This window comes from Pelecanus crispus, chromosome 2, assembly GCF_030463565.1.
Source record: "Pelecanus crispus isolate bPelCri1 chromosome 2, bPelCri1.pri, whole genome shotgun sequence".
In the NCBI taxonomy this organism is placed as follows: Eukaryota; Metazoa; Chordata; class Aves; order Pelecaniformes; family Pelecanidae; genus Pelecanus; species Pelecanus crispus.
Window position 1 is genome coordinate 16,425,537 of NC_134644.1, and position 22,568 is coordinate 16,448,104.

Consider the following 22,568-nt stretch of genomic DNA (forward strand, 5'->3'; position numbering starts at 1 on the left):
AACAGGGAAAGAGGAGAAAGACTGGCACGAGGCCTTAGTGGCACTGGGAGGAGAGGTTTGAAAGAAGTCTCAGCTAAACAATAGAGGGACGCGAGACAGAGGCGCGAAAGGGGCAGCACAGATTAAATGAGAACCAAATGTAACCATAACAAAGGCTCTGAGATGTAGACAGTGAAAGCATGTTAACAGGGAAACGTTTTGTGTGTGTGTGTGTGCGTGTGTGTTTTCATATACTAGAAAAGATTCTGTCATTTACCCCACCCAAAAAAACCCCACAACAATCCAAAACAGCTCAGTCTCAAACCCAAAAGCCAAGACCGCTCAATGTCATTCTGGACTTCAGTTATTATCTGTTTTTTTTCTTCCTTCCATTTCTCAGTTTTCAAACAAGTACCTCTGTGGTTCCTGCCCCTCCTTCAAATCCATTTTAAAAATTCTCTCTTGCTGTGATGGCTGCAAAAGATGTAACAATTGGCAGGCTGCTGCTGTGCTGAAACTAGTGTTTGTCGTGCTGACCAGTTTTCTAGCTGTTTCCTTGTAATTCCTAGATAGCTCTTTGTACCTGCTTATTGTCTTTTCTCTTGGAGAGGAAGCACTTTAGGATGGGGCTGTCTCTGTGCTTGTGCAGCAGCCAGTGAAGAGGAGTATTAGCAAAGATTCTCCCGTGATTGCTATAAGTCACTTGAAAATTTCTGCCTGTGTCTGAGAGACTCAAAATTGGCCTTTTTCTGGGTTGAAAGGTGGTATTTAGCTGTAACACTGCATTCCTGTTTACACATGCTACATCAGAGCTCACTGAAAAGCCTCCAGACCTGAAGGGAGGTTATAGCAGCACCTACACAAGACTGATGGCTGTAGCTCCCATTATGCTGGTGCAGCAGGGGTGGCCAGGGCTGTGTGGCACACGCTTGTCATGCCAACACTTCAGGCTCCCTGCTCACTTTCCCATGACCCACCATGGCAGATGAGTGTGCATGGTCCCTCAGGGAGTGTTTGTGTTGGCTCAGTCACCCACAGAGCACATCAAGAGCCAAGAGAAGCAAAAGTGCTCAAGTTTGTTCTATGCCTCAAGAAGCAGTAAATCCAGCTCCCTTTGTGCCCATGCTCCTATGAAGGGTGCAGGTGGGCTCCCCTGGACATGGACCAGCTCTGTCTGCAGAACACCCTGATGTTCTCTCAGACCTGGGTGGCTGCCCACCATCACAGAGCATCAACCTGCTCTGCTTTGACCACCATTTTTTTACCTGCTCAACTTTCTACACCAAGTCTCTCCATTGATCATCTCCTTGCCTGGTGCCTGGGACAGCAGATACACCATGACCATATGACAGCGACATGTCTATACTGTGGAGTCACCTGATGGCAAAGGTGGCTGTTGGTCCAGCTGGGGAATGAGTCCCTGGAGGGACCTCCTCTGAGCCACAGCCTCAGCTGCAACTCACTGCATCCTTCCCCTGGCTTTATGAATCTGCATGTGGTGCAGTTGCTCAGTTCTCTTCTGCAAAACAGCACAGAAATACAATAACACCCAACACTACCTCCTGCTCAGACAGGTGGCACAAGAGAGACCCTAAAGCTGTGTGCAGCCATATGGGATATTTGAAGATGTTCCTTAAATATTGACTGTCACTGATACTTTGTGTAGATTTTTCTTTTTCAAAAAAGAGCTGAGAATCAAACAGGTCACAGGGGAACATGGAAAAAGAATAAAATGCAATTATTTACAGTGTAACTGAGCAGTTTTTTTACACAGAGTGTGTTAGAAACAACAGAAATGAGGAATGGTCGCTAACTTGACAGAAGAACAGCTTCCTGGTTCTTGGTTAGATTTTTATTTTAATATTCTTTTGTACCAAAACCAGGGAAAAGAAACTCTTGAACTGCTCAGTGGAACATATGGGGCAAAGTGAGGAGTTGCTGTGAGTACCATACAGTGTTTCAAGGAGCTGGTGCTCCTAAAGGTACTGCTCAGGTATTGTTCAATGCACAGATTGAAATAGGCTCAGGTTGTGAAGTTTGGATCAAAAACTGCAAAGAATTCCAAGCTTCCCTGAATCTGTTTGTGGATACGTTACTGGAAGGTTGCAAGGATGAAGTTCTGCAAGTGGATCTGAATTTCCCAAAGGCCTAAGCTGTGCTTCCATGCCAAGAAATGCACATTATTGAGTTTTTAAACAAATGATCATTAATGATGATCTTAATGATCATTGGCATTGTTCTTGTAGAAGAGCCAGGGAAATGTCACCAAGAGCAATCCTTGCTGCTAAGGGGTTAAGCACTTTCTTGGCTAAGGCTGGTTGCTGACCTGGCTGAAAGAGAAAAAAACTATAGGTTAGTGAGTGAGATTGCCCTTCCTTTAGAAGAACTGCCAGACAGCCCAGGAAGGTTACAATAAGTGTGCAGAGACTAAGCTAGGAATTAGAGACTAGGGAGTGCTGATTTCAGTTCTTTCATGTGCAGTCTTGGGGCTGAAATCCAGGGAGCTGCATTGGCATAAACTATTCCAGTAACGGGATACATTGCTAGGCCCACCTAACCCAGGAGCTTGAGCACCACTGTACTTTGGACTGCTGACACTTGGACAGGGAACTGGCAGAAGAAAAGATAGATTGGTCTGATCAGATAAGTGGAGTCATGGCTAAATGATTACGCATGGCTGGAGTCATGGCTAAATGATTACGCATGGCAAAAGGGGATCAAGGGAAGAAGCCATTATTAATAATCTTTAGATTTCTCTCCATGAAGCTTTCTCTTGTTTTCCAGATATGAGAGAAAAGCAGGTGGTGAAGGAAATGTTCATAAAATTATAGAATCGTTTAGGTTGGAAAAGACCTTTAAGATCATCAAGTCCAGCCGTTACTCTAGCACTGCCAAGTCTACCATTAAACCACGTCCATAAGCACCACATCTACATGTCTTTTAAATACCACAGATAGGGACTCAACCACTTCTCTGGGCAGCCTGTTCCAATGCTTGACAACCCTTTCCATGAAGACATTTTTCTTAGTATCCAATCTAAACCTCCCCTGGCACAACTTGAGGCTGTTTCCTCTTGTCCTATTGTTTGTTATTTGGCAGAAGACAGACACCCACCTCACTACAACCTCCTTTCAGGTAGCTGTAGAGATAGATATGGTCTCCCCTGAGCCTCCTTTTCTCCAGGCTAAACAACCTCAGTTCTCTCAGCCGCTGCTCATAAGACTTGTGCTCTAGACCCTTCACCAGGTTTGTTACCCTTCTTTGGACACGCTCCAACACCTCCATGTCTTTCTTGTACTGAGGGGTGTAAAACTGAACACAGTATTCCAGCTGCGGCCTCACCAGTGCTGAGTACAGGGGAACAATCACTTCCTTAGTCCTGCTGGCCACACTATTTCTGATACAAGTCAGGATGCTGTTGGCCTTCTTTGCCACCTGAACACACTGCTGGCTCATGTTCAGTCGGCTGTCAACCAGCACCCCCAGGTCCTTTTCAGCTGGACAGCTTTCTAGCCACTCTTCCCCAAGCCTGGCGTATTGCATGGGGTTGTTGTGACCCAAGTGCAGGACCCAGCACTTAGCCTTGTTTAACCTCAAACGGTTGTCCTCAGCCCATTCATCCAGCCTGTCCAGATCACTCTGCAGGGCCTTCCTACTGTCAAGCAGATCAACACTCCCACCCAACTTTGTGTTGTCTGCAAACTAAGGGTGCACTCAATCCCCTTGTCCAGTTCATTGTTAAAGATATTAAACAGAACTGGCCCCAGTACTGAGCCCTGGGGAACACTACTTGTGACCAGCTGCCAGCTGGATTTAACTCTGTGCACACCTCTCTAGGCCTGGCTATCCAGCCTGTTTTTTATGCAGTGAAGAGTATGCCTGTCTAAGCCATGAGCAGCCAGTTTCTCCAGGAGAATGTTGTGGGAAATGGTGTCAAAGGCTTTACTAAAGTCTAGGTAGACAACCTCCACAGCCTTTCTCTCATCCAATAAGTGGGTCACTTTATCATAGAAGGACATCAGGTTAGTCAAGCAGGACCTGCCTTCCATAAACCCATGCTGACTGGGCCTCATCTCCTGGTTGTCCTGTATGTGCCGTGTGATGGTACTCAAGATGATCTGCTCCATAACATTCACTGGCACCAAAGTCAGACTGACAGGCCTGTAGTTCCCGGGATCCTCCTTCCAGTCCTTCTTGTAGATTGGTGTCACATTTGCTAACTTCCAGTCAACTGGGATCTCCCCAGTTAGCCAGGACTGCCGATAAAGGATGGAAAGTGGCTTGGAGAGCACGTCCACCAGCTCCTTCAGTACTCTTGGGTAGAACCCATCCAGACCCATAGCCTGGTGTGTGTCCAAGTGGTGTAGCAGGTCGCTAACCATTTCCTTTTGGATTATTCGAGCTTCATCCTGCTCCCCATCCCTGTCTTCCAGCTCAGGGAGCTGGGTACCCAGAGAACAACTGGTCTTACTATTAAAGACAGAGGCAAAGAAGGCATTAAGTACCTCAGCCTTTTCTTCATCCTTTTTCACTATGCTTTCCCCCGCATCCAATAAAGGATGGAGATTCTCCTTAGCCCTCCTTTTGTTGCTAATATATTTACAGAAACATTTTTATTGTCTTTTATGGCAGTAGCCAAATTAAGCTCTAGTTGGGCTTTCGCCCTTCTGATTTTCCTCCTGCATAACCTCACGACATCCTTGTAGTCCTCCTGAGTTGCCTGCCCCTTCTTCCAAAGGTCATGAATTCTCCTTTTGTTCCTGAGTTCCAGACAAAGCTCTCTGTTCAGCCAGGCTGGTCTTCTTCCCTGCGGCTCATCTTTTGGCACATGGGGATGGCCTGCTCCTATACCTTTAAGATTTCCTTCTTGAGGAATGTCCAGCCTTCCTAGACTCCTTTGCCCTTCAGGACTGCCTCCGAAGGGACTCTGTCAACCAGGCTCCTAAACAGGCCAAAGTCTGCCCTCCAGAAGTCCAAAGTAGCAGTTCTGCTGACCTCCCTCCTTACTTCTCCAAGAATTAAAAACTCTGTGATCGCTATGCCCAAGGTGGCCTCCAAACATCACATCACCCACAAGACTTTCTCTGTTCGCAAGCAACAGGCCCAGCAGGGTGCCTTCCCTAGCTGGCTCACTCACCAGCTGTGTCAGGAAGTTATCTTCCACACAATCCAGGAGCCTCCTAGACTGTTTCCCCTGTATTGTATTTCCAGCAGACATCTGGTAAGTTGCAGTCCCCCATGAGAATAAGGCCTAGCGATTGTGAGACTTCTCCCAGCTGCTTATAGAATATTTCGTCTGCCTCTTCATCCTGGTTGGGTGGTCTATAACACTCCCAGCATGATATCTGCCTTGTTGGCCTTCCCCCTGATTCTTACCCATAAACACTCAACCCTATCATCACCATCATTAAGCTCTAGCCAAACAAAATTCTCCCCTCCCTAACATACAGGGTTACCCCACCGCCTCTCCTGCCTTGCCTGTCCCTTCTGAAGACTTTATAACCATCCACTGCAGCACTCCAGTTGTGCGAGTTATCCCACCATGTTTCTGTGATGGCAACTATGTCACAGTTTTCCTGCTACACAATGGCTTCCAGCTCCTCCTCTTTGTTGTCCCTGCTGTGTGCATTGGTGCAGATGCACTTCAGCTGGGCTATTGATCCTGCCACCTTTGTGTCAGGAGAAGCCCTAACTCCTACATGACCATTCCCAGGTGCTTCCGTAGTTTCTAACACATCAATAACCCTTGCGTCTTTGCTGCCACATGGATCTCCATCCCCTACCTCCACTGAGACGGCCGACCAAAGGACCTCACTAACACACCGTCCCTCAAACATTGGCGTGCTGCCCCCAGGCTTATTTCTAGTGAGCCTGGTTTTATCCCTTTCCCCCTTCAAATCTACTTTAAAGCTCTTTCAATGAGCCCTCCTAACTCCTATGCAAAGAAACATCCTTTCCCCATTTTGAGACAGGTGTACCCCATCTGTCACCAGCAGGCCTGGTGTCATGTAAACCAACTCATGATGAAAAAAACCCAAATTTTGCTGGTGACACCAGGCTTGGAGCCAGGTATTGATCTCTATTGATTTCTTCTGTCATCATTCCCTGAAACTGGAAGGATAGAGGAGAACACTACTTGTGCTCCTGATCCCTTAACCAGTCATCCTAAGGCCCTGAGGTCTCTCTTGATTGCCCTCAGTCTACTCGTTGCAACTTCATCGCTGTCTACCTGAAAAATCCATAATGGATTCTGAGGGAATCTGAGGGCCGCACCAGGGTAGGAAGCTTTCTGTTCACATCTTCAACCCACGCCCCAGGGAGGCAGCAGAATTCCCTAAGAAGTGGGTCTGGTCTGCATATTGGGCCTTTTGTTCCCCACAGAAGAGTCTCCTATGACAATGATGAGTCTTTTTTTCTTTATGGGAGCAGTTTTGATGCAGGGCATAGGCCAACTTAACCTCAGTGACACCTCCAAGCTAGATGAACCATTGTCCTTGTTACTGTTCGGTTCCACTCGCAGAGCTTCATACATGCTCTGCAAGGGCCCCTGGGAAGGTGGGACAGTCACGGAGGAGATGCACCTGCTGTGCCGGGCAGGAACTTGTCATCATTGCCCCCTATCCCTTAAGTCACTGTGTTCAGCCAGGCGGAGAGAGGATAGGGAATCCTTCGTATCACGCGTCCTGTCTGCCTGTTGAGCCTGTCTCAGGGAAGGTAGGGTGCAATTCCAACAGTCGATCTCTCTCTCGCTCTCCCTGATACTACTCAACCTGCTCACCTCCTCCCAGAGCTTTGTCACTAAATGGAGGAGTTCCTCCACCTGGGAGCACCTCCCACAGGTGTGCTCACTGCTGCTGTCCAGTACTGACATAAGAGCAGGGCACAACCTGCAGCTGGACACCTGGGCGGCAGCGTGTTCCCGCAGGAGCTGTCCGGGAAGCTGCGTCAGCCGTGGTGGGTGCAGAGTTTAGAGAGGCCATGACTTTCTGTCAGGTGGATACCATTGCTCCCTGGACAAGCTGGCAGAGCTTCAGCGCCCTTTCTGCACACCCTTCTGCGCGAACTGCCTCGCAAACTACTGTGGCACACCATTACTGATGTGCTTCACGCTGTGTGCCCGCCCTGTTGGTGTGCTCCTGGTCTCCAGTGCTCCCTAAGGGCTTCTTTTATATGGGGTGGGGCTTGGCCACCATTGCTCCTGGCCCTGCCCAGGTCTCATTTTGTATGTTCTCTTATGTTGAACATACATTCAAAGAAATGGTATTGCATTTCAGCCAATACATGGGATAGGAGGTTGTATGAAAAAGATCAGATTTGACAAATGCAGGACGTGATCTTTCTGTTGGCCTATTAACAATGTTTGGAGCCTTGGAACAACAGCAACCGAGAGGGTCCTCAATCCATTATTTCTCTGGGTGGAACAGTAGCAGAAGAAAGAAAATGTAGATGCTTGGCAGTTGTCAACAGTAGAAATTAGAGCAGGTATAATTAGAGCTATATAATTTACCAACAGTAATATCTCCAACTTAGCATTCTGATGCTCTGGTAACACCGGGCAGCCAATGGCAGCCAAGTTTACAACTGACAGCCAGTGTTTTATTTTAATAATTTTTTTTAATAACCTGGCTGTTTGAGCTTGCAAGTACCCAGCACCCTGTGTCAGCTGGCTGGTACCTGTTCTCACAAAAGTAATAGAAGTAGTACATTACACTTTGGAACATCAGTTGGCTCTTGACAATGTGACCATTAATAGCACCACGTTCAGCTACAGCCATACTTCACCTTTTGGAATTAAATAGCAGGAAATACCAACAGTGAATTCATCAACACAGATTTGGGTAGGAGGAGAGATAAGTGTCTGTGCATTGGTTCAAAACTCAAGTCACACATGGAGATGGGTAAGGCAGAGGCCTGGAAGCATCTATAGGAAACTGAATGGTGAATCTGAAAACAGTTCCTTAAAGTTCTCCTGGATGAAGCAGAAGACAGGGTGCAAAGCACTAAGTAGAAATCTGGTGGGAAATCTTTCTGGAGAAAACCACCTGGAGGCAGATTGCTTTCAAATGCAGCCTTGCAAATCACTCTGAAATTAAGGGAGCCTGCCATAGCCACAGTGTATTGCCTTTAATGCACTGAGACAAGGACCATCTCCCCTCTGTGCTGACCTGTGCTCCAATGCAATTACCTCTCCAGCTGATTGTACAAGCCTCTTCCTCACAACTGGGAGCTATTTTCATAGCCTTCATTGTTTTAGACAGTTTTAGAAATGATGGACTATTTCTAATGCAAGAGAGCCCTAACAGTGGCTTCCCTGCTAATGGACTGTAATTACAGGATTGATCCCACATCCCTGGCAATATGAACCCTTCTGTGCTTTTTAAGGCAACAACAACAGCATAAATCAATGGTCTGCCACAAGCTTCAGAGGATTCAGGGCGAATAGACCTTGGTATATACACAGTAAGGCTTGCTAAACGGGGACAACACACACCTGATTAGCATAGTATCATTAACTTATCTCCATGCACATGTGAAGGATTGTCCTTGTACTGTACTTCATTTAACAGCTGGCAAGAAACCGATCATTTTCAAAATGGGTCTTTACACTTGAGAGTGGCCCTATCTGTGTTAGAGGCAACAGCAGGAGCTGAAGAAGACATAGAACAGATGTTGAACAAGGTTCTCCCCTTGGGGGAGAATGATCTCTTTCTTCCATGAAGATATGGCACTGGCATGTTATTGGATAGGAGCAGGGAAACTATCACAACATGGACATTGACTTTACAGTCTCTCATGGATAAAGTGTCTGTAAAATCACATTAATAAAGAGAAATACTTGTCTGTGGAGAGGATGCCTTTCACTATATTCATGAAAAAGGATAGCTACTTCATATTTTTATATTTGAAAATGAGACATCTGTTATGTCACATTAACAAAACTAAACTTCCAAAGGATAATAGATCTGATTCTTCTCACCCTATATGTTTTGACAGGAACTGTTAAAGCTGTTGCAGAAAGCCTTGGTCCTTGTCTGAGCAATTTTTCAACTATGCCTATGCCTGACCATACACCCCATTGATGCTGGTGAGATCTGTGCCCTGCCTGCTTTGCTGCTGTGCTTAGGTCCTGGCTCACCTTCCCTTACAGAGCAGTCCACTCCTTTTGTCAAAGCAGTCCACTCTTTTTGTCTGCACGATCAGTTGTTTGTGTCCAGCAAAGGCACCTAGATCCTCTAATTCTCATTTCATTGATGGTAGTGACATGACAGAGGCAGACATGGTGGAGTCCCACAGCAAGATCATGCACAATACAAATATGTGTCTTTGACAGTCAGTCCCCCTACTCAACAACTTAGGTGGATCTAATAGCATCCACTGTACCAAGAGCCTTTGTCAAATTCTATTGTTCTGAATGTCCTAGAGGATGATCTCTAATTTAACAACAGGAAAGTGTTTACTTCTTATGAATCAAGAATCTGTGTACACTCCTGCATCAATCAAACTGGTGAGTTAGAGCAGTGGTTCAATTAAACTCTCAGGGAAATGATCAAGAAATTTATCTGACCCTATTGCTGCAACCAGAAGATATTGCTGCTTATTAACAGTGAGAGTAGTTTCATCAGGTTTTTCTTTTTTTTGGCATCCTATATGGTCCACATCCAGCAATAAAATGTTGCCTGAAGGGACAGGAAAACAACACCCTTGCCATCATGAAGTATACCCAGAAACTAAAAGGTTGGCTAAGAACTTTATGTGACTTTGCACAACATGGTGTCCATTGGGTCCAGACAGAGCAAGAACAAACAGATAGAAAAGGAGCCAGATGAAGAAAATGTGAGTCTGGGACTGAGTCTTGGTGTTAGTGTCCAGCTGGCCTCATTATTAGCCAGATGGCAGGTTCAATATCAAGCCCTTGGAAGGGTCAGCCCAGCAAATTACAAGATCTGCCAACTGGATTTGGGAAAAGAGAAGAAAAAAAATTAAAGAAATGAAAAAGCCAGATCTATCGTGTCCATCTGCTGGGCAGATGGACAGCCAGAGAAGGTTTCTCATAGTCTCATGTAAGTATGATCCAGGGCTGGAGCTAAGTGATAATTCCTCAGAGTACAGATTATACCAAGAAGATGTCTAATCCTTGCACAATACAAAACAATAACTTGTTTTGTAAACATGTTCAAGACAATCTTTTTCTAGTTCTATTGGATTAAATATCTCTTCTAGTACTTGTTTCCATACTCCTATTTGGATGTCTGATCTCCTTTGCGAGGGCACATGAGGAATGGCAAAAGAACTGTAGAAATGTGGAAAATGGACACCGTTTGTTATAAAGCATTTGGCAGTCTCATTGATCTTCATGCCAATCCAGATCACCCTGGAAAGTTCTGCAATGACATCCCCAAGATGTGCCTTTGAATTAATTTGTTACCCATGCTGTGCATAGGAAATCATGATACATGTCCTTAAAATTAACCAAAGCTTTTGGTAGATATCCATTCATCAAGTCCTCTTCTGAAAAGGCTTCCTTTTTCAATCAGTAGGTCTCTGAATTTAGGGCTGTTGTCGTCCATTCTGCAAAACACAGCAGCAACATTTCAATGAAAAAGACTTACAACCTCACAGAGATTGCATGGGACTTCAGATAATTGGGCAAATTGGAAATACCATCTGAAGAAGACATCCCATTTGCAATTCTCCATTGAAATTCTCCTCTAAGCAGTAGATCCCTCAAATACATGACTAGAGGAAAGGGAGCTATAGTACCAGAAATACCAGCTAGGACCATAAAATCATTGCAGACTTGCCATTCAAGACTGCCTGATTTTTGTGGCCAAGTGAGAATTATGCTCCATCTATTACATGATGTTTTATGCTGATCTTGCTGCTCCTTTTGCACCTAAGACAAATTTTGCTTGTGGATAAATCCCAAAGTGTTTTGGGCACAAAGGTTTAGTGCATTGAGCTTTGAGTGTTTAGATGGCCCCTTTACGATCTAGACTGTCTTACATAGGATAGTACTGTTACAGGAACATGAGGAAAAAGTAATATCCAATGTCATATTCTAGCCCCAAGGTCCAATGTGGTAATGAAGGTTACCTCCAATGTTCAAAGGTACATCAAGACTCTGAAATACTTTTTTTAACAACAAGATTTTTTTCTGTTTCATCTACTCTGTATAGTAGCTTGGGAATTATGACACAGTAGCACACTTGCAATAATTTTATTTCATGGTGAAGTATTGCCCTGGGTGACAGCCGAGCCCAGAGAGTAGTTGTAAATGGAGTTAAGTCCAGTTGGCAGCTGGTCACGAGCGGTGTTCCCCAGGGCTCAGTTTTGGGGCCAGCCTTGTTTAATATCTTTATCGATGATCTGGATGAGGGGATTGAGTGCACCCTCAGTAAGTTTGCAGATGACACCAAGTTGGGCGGGAGTGTCAATCTGCTTGATGGTAGGATGGCCCTGCAGAGGGACCTGGACAGGCTGGATTGATGGGCCGAGGCCAGCTGTATGAGGTTTAACAAGACCAAGTCCTGGGTCCTGCACTTCGGTCACAACAACCCCATGCAATGCTACAGGCTTGGGGAAGAGTGGCTGGAAAGCTGCCTGGCCGAAAAGGATCTGGGGGTGTTGGTAGACAGCCGGCTGAACATGAGCCAGCAGTGTGCCCAGGTGGCCAAGAAGGCCAACAGCATCCTGGCTTGTGTCAGGAATAGTGTGGCCAGCAGGAGCAGGGAAGTGATTGTCCCCTGTACTCGGCGCTGGTGAGGCCGCACCTGGAATACTGTGTCCAGTTTTGGGCCCCTCAATACAAGAAGGACATTGAGGTGCTGGAGCATGTTCAGAGAAGGGCAACAAGGCTGGTGAAGGATCTAGAGAACAGGCCTTATGAGGAGCGGCTGAGGGAACTGGGGTTGTTTAGGCTGGAGAAGAGGAGGCTGAGGGGAGACCTTATCGCTCTCTACAACTACCTGAAAAGAGGTTGTAGTGAGGTGGGTGTTGGTCTCTTCTCCCATGTAGTTAGCGATAGGATGAGAGGAAATGGGCTCAGCCTGCGCCAGGGGAGGTTTAGGTTGGAAATTAAGAAAAATTTCTTTACGGAAAGGGTGGTCAAGCATTGGAACAGGCTGCCCAGAGAGGTGGTGGAGTCCCCATCCCTGGAAGTGTTCAAAAAACAGGTAGATGTGGCACTTCAGGACATGGTTTAGTCTAGTCTACCCTTGATTGGTTTAGAGTAGACTTGGTAGTGTAGGTTAATGGTTGGACTGGATGATCTTGAAGGTCTTTTCCAACCTAAACAATTCTATGATTCTATGATTCTATGAGAGAGGATATTTACATCCTATATTTTATTCAGGATACTGTTGTGGGGAACTGGGGACCAGTCAGGAAATTAGCTTCTAATACATGTCTCACTTGAGCTAAAACACTCATGTGGATGCACCCATAGCCAATTGATACAGCACAGTTCATGTCTACATAACCTCTCTCTGTCTAACTCCAAGGCAGGGCAACTATGTCTAAACTGTGAACTGGGGACAATCTCTAGCCCATGCTGATCCCTGAGCCATGTCCACTACTTGTCTGGAAGAGTATTGGATTGCCTGGTCCAAAGACATGTCACATACTTTGTTAACAGTTTTACAGTACAGACTGTGGTGTGCCAGTGCTTGGGACATGCCCTGACTGTGCTCAGTTTACTGGCATAGTTGTAGCCCCAGAGTCCCAGGAAGCATTAGGGGGATGAGGACACTGGAATGAAAACCAAATCCAATTACCAGCTCCAGCAGGTGTACTGCTGAAGCCTACATAGAAAAGTCATTTATATTTCATGGCGGCTAGAGACTGTTAATCCTGTGATAGATCATGGTCATTCTAGATTTGGCACCAAGGAGTAGAAACAATAATTTTGGCAGAGAACTAGAATAATAACTGGAAATTTGAGTAGGAAAGTAATGGAGAGCCCATGACAAACCTCTTGCTCTCCTCTGGTCTTCCTGAGCTCCAAGAGGGGAAAAGCTGATGAACGCAGACTCTGAATGAGGTACTTAGTACTCACTTAAAGCTACTTTCTCATCTGCACTTCATACTGCTGCATCTGCACTGCACAAAGCATATGTTACGTGCACACTGCTCGTATGGACGTGCAAGGCACCCAAAGGTCAAACACCTAACAAGAAGGAGATGGGGGGAAAACCCCAGCTTGTGAAGGAAACAACGACAAACTGATGAGTTTCAAAATAATCACTGAAGTAAATATGTGGTTCTTACAAGACTCCTGCAGGTGTCATAGGTATTGTGTTGCAGGTTTCCACATTTTTTTCAGATTAACTATGATTTCTTGACATATCTGAGAATTTTGGTGTTTGTCAAGAAGTGAATGCAAGTGGGGACAGTGGCTGGAATTTGGCGTGTCATGTAGTCTGCAACAGGGTTTCTCAGCAAGGACAAGACATTGGGTTGATGTGCGAGCATCACAGAAAGGTGAGGTAGACATCAACCAAATTAGGAGAAGCAGAGAGCTGTGGCTGTGCCTCCTGAGCAGGGGAACAGTTGCAGACTTTTAGACAAAAGCAGCATTTCTAGTAAGTGAAACGCAAAGAATTCTCCCACTGCTTGAGTCAGCAAGAGCAATGTTAACCTTGTCTCACCCAGAAGAAATTTTCATCACTCTTAGCTTGGTACATGCAGATGACTCAGTGCAATCCTTCAGGAGGCAATATTTATCCAGGCAATAGCTTAGTGTCAGTAGGCAAAGCAGAAACACAGCAGCACCCATGTAATTGAAGCCATAGCATGTCATTGCATGTAATGAAAGCAGCTCTATACAAGGTTACCAAATCTGTGGAAGCAAGACCCATATGAAATGTTATGGCCATTAACTTTCTTTGCCTTTATCCTTTTCATTATGTTTGAGTGCTTTGTTCCAGGCTAGCAGCCTGTGGTAGCAGGCAGCAAAGACGAGGTTTTGCCGAGATGCAATCCCCAGAGAGAAAATGTGTAACAAAATTGTACTCACTAGGTAATGTCCTGTTTATAGCTTGTGGTTGGGAATGGCCTTATCTGTGTTCCTTTATACACAGAGAGAGTGATTAAAGCCTCATTTTCATTTCCTTTTGTACCTTACTGTTATCATCCCGATAATTGCAGTGTCCTTAATCAACATGTGCAGGAATAAACAAAGCTATGCTAGTAACAGCGTTGTTCCATAAACATTTCCTAAATCGTGCAATGTTACCACAAGGAGGGTAAATGTTAGATTGTCCCATTTTTAGAGATAGAAAAACAGAAGAAGAGACTGGTAAAGTGAGTGGTCTGTGATTATATTAGTCTGTGTCAGACCGGGGATTCCCAGCTGTCCTGTATTTAAGCACCAGGCAGTTCTTTGTCTCAGGTTTTGCAGCTTTGCATAGAAATCTCCTATGTGAATTAGTCTATAGATTTTAACATGAAGCAAAAAAAAACCCCACCAAACTGAAAAACGAAACCCAAACCCAAAACACAAAACACCCAACTTAAGGGAAGATTTGCACTTATTCAATGAAGGACAGTTGTTTGTGTAACAGAGCAGTGGATAACTAAAGACATACATGAGTTACCACTCATTACCTGTTCCACAAGGAAAAAGCAAAGATGATGAATAAGCTTGTTAACAGATACGACACCTCAAGCAACCATGAAGCACTTGCTGAAACAGTTGGGATTTTAGTGCCAAACATCTTGATCTTATCACTATCACATTACATGGCTAAATAATACAGAAGTGAATGTGATGTGTTCTCTCCAGCGACGATGTTATCCCATAAATGGAAAAGTGTGGAAGATGGAATGTGCTATATAAACATAAAATATAGATGTAGGCCTTAATTTCCACTAAAATCAATGAGCCTGGTTTGTGCTTTGCACTTGCATAGCACATTCCATCTTCCCTACGTTATTGCCTCACCAATTCAAAAAATTAAAAAACCAAGACAGGGGCAGGAGCTGCAACATCCAACAAACAACACACAGAGTCCAGGAACTGAAGAAAATCATGCATGTTTTTCATAAAAGGATAAATAATAGCAACCTGAAAGGCCTAAGACAATTCCATCATCTTTATCTCATATTATTCCAGTTTACTTACTGTTCAAGCATCATGGCACTCCTGTCAAATCCTCTGAGTTTGGATATTCTAGATAGAAGTTTTCTCTCAGTGCAGATCTGAAGAAGCTTGGTGAGAGATCTATTTTTGACTAACTGTATTGTTATGACGAGGCAGTCCTACTGAGCTGCTGGGACTGCTCTGGCTAACCCAGGCAGATTTGGTGACTAGCATGGTTCATATTCATGGTCACATGCTGGGTGCATTGGATATGGGCAGGGCTGGACACGTCCAGTGCAGTCCAACATCAGGGAATCTGAACTCAACTCAGTCACTGTGTAGCCCCACTGAAGCCAGCTGACAACTCAGTTAAAGCCAACAATCAGGAAGGAAAGAGTATAATCATGGTGCTTTTGTTACCATTTTATTCTTCTGATAGAGCAGACACAGCCAAGAGTTGTGTCTCAGTGTCTCAGCTGGTGTCTGGGATCTAGACTTACAGGCCTAGTGGAAGGACAGTACTAGTTTTATGTTCACCTGAACTCCTGTTTAGAGATCCTTCTATCATAAGGGTTTTCCCTAACTTCTAGAGGTCCCTTACAACATGGTTGTAATGACAGATGAGATAACATTGGGTCTAAACTACAAACCAAATATGTTTTGTGTGGATGCTTCTGAAAAAAATATGGTTAAAATTTGTGTGAAAATGAAAATGATCTCTATACATCCTGATTCTGGTCAGAATTAGGATCTAGCCAGTTGGAAGATATTTAGAAGTTTTTTTAACCGGGTGACCCACAAGAACTGTCAGAAAGCCTGTTCTCACGAGAAAAAAAATTGTGTAAATGTTGCAGATAATTGAAGAGTGGAGACTTCATGGAGCAAAACAACTCCTGATTCAAAGCTCTTTTAAGACAAAACTCTCCTTGGCCTCTATGAACTTTGAATAAACTTGAAAGCAGATCGTGGATATCATATTACTTCAAATACTTTATTTTCTGCATAAATCCAGCCTACAATGTCAATAAAGGAAAGAGACCTAATTGTTATCTGGGAAACGACTGCCTGATGCACTAGGGAGAAATGCCATACATTCCTCCTGTTCTTTCCTACTTTGATTCTTAGGAGACAAAATATTTTATTTCATTTTTTGTTTAATAGATAATATGACAACATTAGCTGATATGAGGCTGTCATCTGCTCACTCTTTATAAGTAAATTACTACAAGCTCACTGCTTAATCTTGCCGGTTGGCAAGTCTAAGAAATAGGTATCTGTAAAGGGGCTTGTGCTGTAATCAGTGCACTGGCATCAAATTAAAAAATGTTCTCTGTCATGCAGATGACCAGCTGGCTAAAGCAAGTAAGACAGAAGTCCAAGAAGCTGCTGTGCCTTTCTCTGTGAAGTGAGCAAACTCTTTCATGTCAAGTATTTCTATGCAACAAAATTGAAGCAGAACACCCAGGGAAACCAGACAAGAAAGGCAGATGTTTGGACTGACTTCTACTCACTACAATTTGATTGGCAGGTTGGTTGGCTTTGCTTAGTTGCTGAGGAGACCTGCATGTGAAGTGGGATTTTTCCCAAGAATTGCAAGGCCAGCTGTGACTTTAACCCTTCCTCCCTCCTACAAGTTAAATGGTACCATGGGGATTGCTGTACTGGAATGCTGGTATGTCTGATCCCTCTGCTTGAGTTCAGGGAAATGGTATTAAATGGGTTAGAAATTGAGCTCATGCAGTAAATCACAAGCAAGAGGTTCTTGAATTATTTCATACAAATATTTACTGATCAATTACCCATATTCCTCCTTAAGTTCTGTAGCTGGTCAGTCACTTGCCAATTTGGGTTGCTATTGCTGGCCCAGCAGCCTGCAATGTATTGACCAGTATGTGGGAGTTAGAATATTTTTAATAAATTAGGTCTAAAGAGAATAAAACATTGCAGACTGCTTTCTAGCTGAGACATTCCTAAAAGACATATTCAGGGAAGTGGTAATTTAAGAATAACCAGATAGGAAATTGCCCAATCAATGTAGTTTGATGTTTACATATAATTTCACAATATGCTATTATGCTAACCACTTGATTGGCATATATTTATATTGTCATGGTTTCCAAGAACTCAGTAAATGCGGACCCAAGGAAGGGGTGATTTCTTTGGGAGATGAAATAGTTGTCAAATACAAAGAATACTGATTGCTGCTCCACTTCGCTTATCCATTTCTGCTGTCCTTAACAAGAGAGATGAAATGGCAAAGCCCGGTGCAGCTGACATGTCAGAGATGAAAAACAACATTTTCTGAATCCTACGAAGTTCAGCACCTTTGTGTTTATGTTTTTTTGACCAAAGTGCTTCCAAAATATGTTGCAAAAACTCTCAGCCTTAGCCTGCTTCTCACACCACCATACAGTGTGGAGCTGAGCTTGTGCTGACTCTGGTAGGTCTGCACTTGTCTTTAGCTTCCGTTAAGCCTGTGCAATCACAGGGCTTCTCACAAAGGAAGGGTTTTCACTCCAAATAAGCAAACAAACATCTCATATTGGTCCTTGCTTATCACAGTTAGTCCTGTCCTTATAAATAACATTAATAGTTCAATAGCTTTTGTACTTTTGCCACACTACCACTTAGTCAGTTTCCATCAATCACATGCTGAAATAAATCTCTGATAGAATCAAATTAAGTGCTCTGTGAATAGTTTACATCACTTCCTGAGCTTGGTCCCTGAACAAGGACTCTCCAGTGCCTATTGAATATTTACTTCATGCTACCCACTGCACAATACACTCTATTGCTCTTATCCAGAATCCCCATCCTTAATATGTCTTTTAGCATGTGGAAAGGAGAGGTTTATAAATAACTACACTATCAGAAAATGCCCTCAAGCGCTTCCTTTTCTAGTATTTACTAACAGATTTTCTATGTTATTTTTTATTATTTATCTTGAGATTAAAATCAGACTTTATTGTGTCATGTTCAATATTCTACGGGGAAATATATATAGCAGATCTTGTCTCACCAACTGCCATTCACAAATTGCCTGCAAGATGCAAAGCAAAGTGACAAGTGGCCCAGAAAGTCATTCTATGCTATGATAGATCCAATTGTATCTGTTCCTAATGGATTCTTACACAAATTCTGCCCTTAAGGTTACTTCCTCGAAAAGCAACATTCGAGAAGCTAGTGCCTATCCTGGAAATGGCTGCATGGATACATGTCTCAAGAGGTGGTTCCTGTTCCTTGTTCCTGAATTCAAAGTAAACCCTACAGAGCAACTTTTTCCAGAATGTTGTGATAATTTGGAAAAGAGAATAATAACTTTGAACATATTCAGAATAAATGGATCTGAATGAGGCATAAGTAAACTTATGTAGAAGTGTTGCACTACTCTCCTTCTGCCTTTGATTATGAGCAGGACTTGGTGTTAAAGATCCCATCCTTGCCAAAAACTAAGGAACTATCCATCATTCCAAAATAAATCCAAAACTGATTTAAAACAAAGGCTTATATCCTACAGTCCCTGTTCCTCTCCTGTTTTGAAACCTATGGAATAAAGATATCTGTTGGGGAAGAGTTGCTGTCATTGTTGATGAATGTCTGTTCATATTTTTGAAGTAATTATCAAAGTAGTAAAAAACCTGCTTAGTTTTAGAATGAACACTCATATTTGCTTGTATCTTAAATATTAAATAGTCTTAAATAGAAAAGTCTCTTCTTTCATTCTTCTAGCAGCGTATACCTGTAGATTTGTGTGTATATCTATATTGGGTTTCTGTGGCAAGGTTTTGGTAGTGGAGAGACTGCAGTGGATGACTTCTATGAGAAGACACCAGAAGCTGCCCCCATGTCAGACAAAGCCAGCTCCAGCTGGCTGTAAGGTGGACCTTCTGCTGGCCACAGCTGAGCCCATCAGTGATGTTACCACCTCTGTGATAACATATTTAAGAAGGAGTAAAAAAAGCTGCCCAACAGCTGGGAGAGAGGAGTGAGCATATGTGAGAAAAACAACTCTGCAGACACCAAGGTCACTGAAGAAGGAGGGGGAGGAGGTGCTGCAGGCTCCAGAGTGGAGTTTCCCCTGCAGCCCATGGAGAAGACCATGATGACACAGGTTGTCCCCCTGCAGACCATGGAAGTCCACGGTGGAGCAGATATCCAACCTCCAGCCTGTGGAGGACCCCACACCAGAGCAAGTACATATGCCCTGAAGGAAGCTTACAGAGAGCCCATGCAGGAGCAGGCTCCTGGCAGGAACTGCAGCCCAAGGAGAGGAGCCCACATAGAGCAGGTTTTCTGGCAGGAACTGTGACCCCACAGGGGACCCACACTGCAGCAATCAGTTCCTGAAGGGACTGTACCCCATGGAAAGGACCCATGCTGGAGCAGTTCTTGAAGAGCTGCAGCCCATGGGAAGGACCCACATTGGAGCAGTTTGTGAAGGACTGTAACCTGTGGGAGGGGCCCCACACTGTAGCAGGGAAGAGCATGAGGATGAAAGAACAGCAGAGATTGAGTGTTATGAACTGACTACAACCCACATCCCCCATTGCCCTCCTCTGCTTGGGAGGGAGGAGGTAGAAGAGTTGGGAGTAAAGTTGAGCCTGGGAAGAAGGGAGGGGTGGGAGAAGGTGTTTTTAGATTTGTTCTTATTTCTCATTACCCTACTTTTTTTAATTGGCAATAATTTAAATTATTTTCCCTAAGCTGACTCTGTTTTGCCTGTGAGGGTAATTGGTAAGTGATCTGCCAGTCTTTATCTCCACCCAATCTTGACCCATGAGCTTTTCATCATAATTTTCTCCCGCTGTCCTGTTGAGAAGGGAGAGTGATAGAGCAGCTTGGTGGGCACCTGGCAGCCAGCCAAGGTCAACCCACCACAAAATCTGAATACATTTACTCATTTAAGGGGGAAAAAAAGATCTGCTTCTGCTTGTTATATATGTAAATTCCTCTTCCCTTTGTTCCTTTTCTACAGGTTTCCATTAGATCAGAAGTGGGAAGAATTACTATAGATTCATAGAATCCTGGTTATATACTTCTGCTTTTGTAAATGATATATGGCATTTGTGTTGTAAAACTCCTAACCATTTTCAGATTGACCTTTTTTTCTTCTATTGCAAATAATGATCATAATAGCACGAAATATGAAGATCATAAATGGAAAATCTTTCTCTTTATAAATAAAGTCCTTGGCTTCTTGCAAAATTTGAAACTAAAATCTGTAGTGGCTATAGTAGAGTTGTGTACAAATGCATTTTTTATTTGTTTTTCAGTTTTGTGAAGAAATATTCCACATTTTAAAACATTTCCACTGGAAAGAGGAAACCCTGAAGTGGAATTTTTCTAGGAATTTCCAGGAAGAACATGGACATAGAATTTTTATTTTTGACACAAAATGAGGAAGCTTCCTGGCTTTCTATTTGGGAAGCTTCCTCTATATGTCACCTTATTCTTCTCAGAAAATGTCCTATTGTTAATATGTAAAAGGACTTAATTATTCACTTTTACAACACATTTTCAGGGAAATGGATTAATTTAAATACAGGTACTTTTAGTGAAGAAACTCTTAGCTTTAAACTTTTTACACATGTAAAGATTTTTAAGGTTTTGTACAAATAAGGATTTTTAATGTAGTTTCATGTTTACTTGATATTGTTCTGCACAGTTCTACCTGAGAATTTGCCAAAATGAATTTCTAGATGAATTTTGCTTGATACTGCCATGTATGTGTGATTCAGGTGTGCCACTTTACCATACAGCATACCTTGCTACTTCACAGGCATGTCACTACCTTCACATCGCTGCTTTTTCAGTTAGGCCCAGGAAATGTATAAATGATGAATGGGATAGAATGGTGGCACAAACTTTTTAAGGAAGTTCAGAAACTGTGATGAAGGTGGATCTAAGAGCTAACAAATGCCTTCTGTCTAAACCACTTGCATCACTGAAGAACATGCACCTTGCTGTTCCTCTGTAACTGCACTAAAGCCCACTGTCAACTCAAAATGATGGGAAGGTCCATATTCTCCATTCCAATAGCTCCGAAGAAGCTATTGATTTTTTTTTTTTTTTTCTATAAGCCCCATTGCAGGAGAACCATAAAACGTCATGTTGCTCCTTCTGAAAGTGCTACCATGTAATGTCAGTAGCTTTGGTTTTATTTAATTTTGTGATTAAAGTTTTTATTGATTTCCCTGCAGTCTCGAATATATCAATAACTTTGGTTTCAAAGGAGCATTCAGCAGCACAGAAATAAAGGACTCAACATAGAAGCAGGTGCTTTATTTTAAATTTATGAAACCTCCATAGTGAATCCCTTGAGCATGCTGCCAGCAATACCTTTCAATTGTGCGATTCAGCCTCTGTTGTCAAACCAAGTCCCTTCAGTGCCTCCCAGTTCACATGCTTGCGTTTTTTAACTAGAAAAAAGCTTGTTTAGGAGTCAGTAGAAACTAATATTATTATATAGAAAGCTTTTAAGCCATCAAGTGAATTCCATTAAAAGTTACTGTAAATCATGTGTGCTTATCCCTTCTCTGCCATTGGCAGCCTGTGGCATGCTGCCTGGGAGAGGAGGAGAGGCATCCTTCCATCGGAGCCTATGAGGACAGGTATGCTTCACACTTCTGAAGAATTATAACCTCCCTGGGTTCAGCATGGATGATGAAACCAAGGCCCTGGCCACTGGCAAACACACCTGCAACTTCTGTGATATCTAGAAAGACATGGACCTGTTAAAGGGGGTCCAGAGGAGGGCCTCAAAAATGATCAGAGGGCTGGAACACCTTTCCTATGAAGAAAGGCTGAGAGAGTTGGGGGTTTTCAGCCTGTTCAGCCTCTGCAGGAGAAGAGAAGGCTCTGGGAACACCTTATTGCGGCCTTTCAATACTTAAAGGAGCTCATAAGAAAGATGGAGAGAGGCTTTTTACTGGGGCCTGTAGTGATAGGACAAGGGGTAACGGTTTTAAAGTAAAAGAAGTTAGATCTAGCTTAGATATAAGGCAGAAATTCTTTACTATGAGGGTGATGAGACACTGGAACAAGATGCCCAGAGAAGTTGTGGATGCCCCAACCCTGGAATTATTCAATGTCAGCTTGGATGGAGCTTTGAGCAGCCTAATATAGTGAAAGATGTCCCTGCCCATGGTGTGGGGGCATTGGAACTGAATGTTCTTTAAAGGTCCCTTCCAACCCAAACCATTCCATGATTATATGATTCTATAAACCCATAATACATGTTCAGTTGGTTTGTGGTTACAGGACTTCAAACAAAGCCACTCAGCTAACTTACATACATGTTTTTCCCCCAGGCTTGTTGTATAGTAGCACATTTCAACAACAAACATATTGGTAGCCTTACATGGGGAAATCATTACAGCCCACTCACTCACTTGAGTGCATGTGCGTAATTCCTGGTATGTCATGAGGAGACCAGGCCATGTAGGATTGGTGAATTAACAAATGACATAGGTAGAAAACCCTTTCACAGAAAATACAGCCAGAAATCCCT